The sequence below is a fragment of the Camelina sativa genome, chromosome 19 (genome assembly GCF_000633955.1).
Source record: "Camelina sativa cultivar DH55 chromosome 19, Cs, whole genome shotgun sequence".
Taxonomy (NCBI): Eukaryota; Viridiplantae; Streptophyta; class Magnoliopsida; order Brassicales; family Brassicaceae; genus Camelina; species Camelina sativa.
The window spans coordinates 17,654,612-17,659,000 of NC_025703.1; positions in this window are offsets into that span (position 1 = coordinate 17,654,612).

Below are 4,389 nucleotides of genomic sequence, written 5' to 3' on the forward strand. Positions count from 1 at the left end.
TAAGCAATGTTTTCTCGGTTTTAGCCTATTTTGGGACAAAATGGGTATAAGTGTTGTCTAAACTCTCCAAATCCATCTCAAACTCTTATAATTAGTCAGTTGCATTGGATTGGGATACGTTTTAAACCTAGAAACACTAACAAAGCTGTTTACAGCTTGTAAGCAATGTTTTCTTGGTTTTAGCCAGTTTTCTCGGTTTTAGCCTCTTTTGGGAGAAAATTGGTATAACTGTTTCTTAAACTCTCCAAATCCATCTCAGACTCTTATAATTAGTCAGTTTCATTGGATTGTGATACATTTTAAACCTAGAAACACTAACAAAGCTGTTTACAGCTTGTAAGCAATATTTTCTCGGTTTTAGCCTGTTTTGGGACAAAATGGGTATAACTGTTGTCGAAACTCTCCAAATCCATCTTAAACTCTTATAATTAGTCAGTTGCATTGAATTGTGATACATTTTAACTGTAGAAACACTAACAAAGCTGTTTACAGCTCGTAAGCAATGTTTTCTCGGTTTTAGCTTGTTTTGGGACAAAATGGGTATAAGTGTTGTCAAGACTCTCCAAATCCATCTAAAACTCTTATAACTAGTCCGTTGTATTAGATTGTGATACATTTTAACCTAGAAACACTAAAAAAGCTGTTTACAGCTTGTAAGCAATGCTTTCTCGGTTTTAGCCTTTTTGGGACAAAATGGGTATAAGTGTTGTCTAAACTCTCCAAATCCATCTCAAACTATAGTCAGTTGCCTTGGATTGTGGTACATTTTAACCCTAAAAACACTAACAAAGCTGTTTACAGCTTGTAAGCAATGTTTTCTCGGTTTCAGCCTGTTTTGGGACAAAATGGGTATAAGTGTTGTCTAAACTCTCCAAATCCATCTCAAACTCTTATAACTAGTCAGTTGCATTAGATTGTGATACATTTTAACCCTAGAAACACTAACAAATCTGTTTACAGATTCTAAGCAATGTTATCTCGGTTTTAGCCTGTTTTCTCAGTTTTAGCCTCTTTTGGGAGAAAATTGGTATAAGTTTTTCTTAAACTCTCCAAATCCATCTCAGACTCTTATAATTAGTCAGTTGCATTGGATTGTGATACATTTTAAACCTAGAAACACAAACAAAGCAATTGACAGATTCTAAAGCAATGTTTTTTTTTTGTTTTAGCCTCTTTTGGGACAAAATGGGTATAAGTGTTGTCTAAACTCTCCAAATCCATCTCAAACTCTAGTTAGTTGCAATGGATTGTGATACATTTTAAACCTAGAAACATCAAGAAAGCTGTTTACAGCTTATAAGCAATGTTTTCTCGGTTTTAGCCTATTTTGGGACAAAATGGGTATAAGTGTTGTCTAAACTCTCCAAATCCATCTCAAACTCTTATAATTAGTCAGTTGCATTGGATTGGGATACGTTTTAAACCTAGAAACACTAACAAAGCTGTTTACAGCTTGTAAGCAATGTTTTCTTGGTTTTAGCCAGTTTTCTCGGTTTTAGCCTCTTTTGGGAGAAAATTGGTATAACTGTTTCTTAAACTCTCCAAATCCATCTCAGACTCTTATAATTAGTCAGTTTCATTGGATTATGATACATTTTAACCCTAGATCCACTAAAAAAGCAGTTTTCAGCTTGTATGCAATGTTTTCCCGGTTTTAGCCTATTTTTGGGTCAAAATGGGTGAAAGTGTTGTCTAAACTCTCCAAATCCATCTCAAACTCTTATAACTAGTCAGTTGCATTGGATTGTGATACATTTTAACCCTAGAAACACTAACAAAGATTTTTACAGCTTCTAAGCAATGTTTTCTCGGTTTTAGCCTGTTTTCTCGGTTTCAGCCTCTTTTGGGAGAAAGTTGGTATAACTGTTTCTTAAACTCTCCAAATCCATCTCAGACTCTTATAATTAGTCAGTTCTATTGGATTGTGTTACATTTTAAACCTAGAAACACTAACAAAGCTGTTTACAGCTTGTAAGCAATATTTTCTCGTTTTAACCTGTTTTGGGACAAAATGGGTATAAGTATTGTATAAACTCTCCATTTCCATCTTAAACTCTTATATCTAGTTAGTTGCGTTAGATTGTGATACATTTTAACCCTAGATACACTAAGAAATCTGTTTACAGCTTGTAAGCAATGTTTTCTCAATTTCAGCCTGTTTTGGGACAAAATGGGTATAAGTGTTGTCTAAACTCTCCACATGCATCTCAAACTCTTATTATTGGTCAATTGCATTGGATTGTTGTACATTTTAACCTTAGAAACGCTAAAAAAGCTGTTTACAGCTTGTAAGAAATGTTTTCTAGGTTTTAGCCTGTTTTGGGACAAAATGGGTATATGTGTTGTTTAAACTCTTCAAATCCATCTCAAACTCTAGTCAGTTGCATTGGATTGTGGTACATTTTAACCCTAGAAACACTAACAAAGCTGTTTACAGCTTGTAAGCAATGTTTTCTCGGGTTTAGTCTGTTTTGGGACAAAATGGGTATAACTGTTGTCAAAACTCTCCAAATCCATCTCAAACTCTTATAACTAGTCCGTTGTATTAGATTGTGATACATTTTAACCCTAGAAACACTAACAAGGCTGTTTACAGCTTGTAAGCAATGTTTTCTCGGTTTTAGCCTGTTTTGTGACAAAATGGGTACAAGTGTTGTCTAAATCTATCTCAAACTCTTATAACTAGTCAGTTGCATTGGATTGTGATACATTTTAACCCTAGAAACACTAACAAGGCTGTTTACAGCTTGTAAGCAATGTTTTCTCGGTTTTAGCCTGTTTTGTGACAAAATGGGTACAAGTGTTGTCTAAATCTATCTCAAACTCTTATAACTAGTCAGTTGCATTGGATTGTGATACATTTTAACCCTAGAAACACTAAAAAAGCTGTTTACAGCTTCTAAGCAATGTTTTCTCGGTTTTAGCCTGTTTTGGGACAAAATGGGTATAAGTGTTGTCTAAACTCTCCAAATCCATCTCAGACTGTTATAATTAGTCAGTTGCATTATATTGTGATACATTTTGACCCTAGAAACACTGAAAAGCTGTTTACAGCTTGTAAGCAATATTTTCTCGGTTTTAGGCTGTTTTGGGACAAAATGGGTATAAGTGTTGTTTAAACTCTCCAAATCCATCTTAAACTCTTATAATTAGTCAGTTGCATTAGATTGTGATACATTATAACCCTAGAAACACTAAGAAAGCTGTTTACAGCTTGTAAGCAATGTTTTCTCGGTTTTAGCCTGTTTTGGGACAAAATGGGTATAAGTGTTGTCTAAACTCTCCAAATGCATCACAAACTCTTATAATTAGTCACTTGCATTGGATTATGATACATTTTAACCCTACAACCATTAAAAAAGCTGTTTACAGCTTGTAAGCAATGTTTTCTCGGTTTTAGCCTATTTTGGGTCAAAATGGGTAAAAGTGTTGTCTAAACTCTCCAAATCCATCTCAAACTCTTATAACTAGTCAGCTGCATTGGATTGTGATACATTTTAACCCTAGAAACACTAACAAATCTGTTTACAGCTTCTAAGCAATGTTTTCTCGGTTTTAGCCGGTTTTCTCGGTTACAGCCTCTTTTGGGACAAAATTGGTATAACTGTTTCTAAAACTGTCCAAATCCATCTCAGACTTGTACAATTAGTCAGTTGCATTGGATTGTGATACATTTTAATCCTAGAAACACTAACAAAGTTGTTTACAGCTTGTAAGCAACGTTTTCTCGTTTTAGCCTGTTTTGGGACAAAATGGGTATAAGTGTTGTCTAAACTCCCCAAATCCATATTAAACTCTTATAATTAGTTAGTTGCGTTAGATTGTGGTACATTTTAACCCTCGAAACCTAAGAAAGCTGTTTACAGCTTGTAAGCAACGTTTTCTCAGTTTTAGCCTATTTTGGGACAAAATGGGCATATGTGTTGTCTAAACTCCCCGAATCCATCTCGAACTCTACTCAGTTGCATTGAATTGTGATACATTTTAACCCTAAAAACACTAACAAAGCTGTTTACAGCTCGTAAGCAATGTTTTTTTGATTTTAGCCTGTTTTGGGACAAAATGGGTATAAGTGTTGTCAAGACTCTCCAAATCCATCTCAAACTCTTATAACTAATCCGTTGTATTAAATTGTGATACATTTTAACCCTAGAAACACTAAAAAAGCTGTTTACAGCTTGTAAGCAATGTTTTCTCGGTTTTAGCCTGTTTTGGGACAAAATGGGTATAAGTGGTGTCTAAACTCTCCAAATGCATCACAAACTCTTATAATTAGTCACTTGCATTGGATTATGATACATTTTAAACCTAGAACCACAAAAAAAACTGTTTACAGCTTGTATGCAATGTTTTCCCGGTTTTGGCCTTTTTTGGGTCAAAATGGGTAAA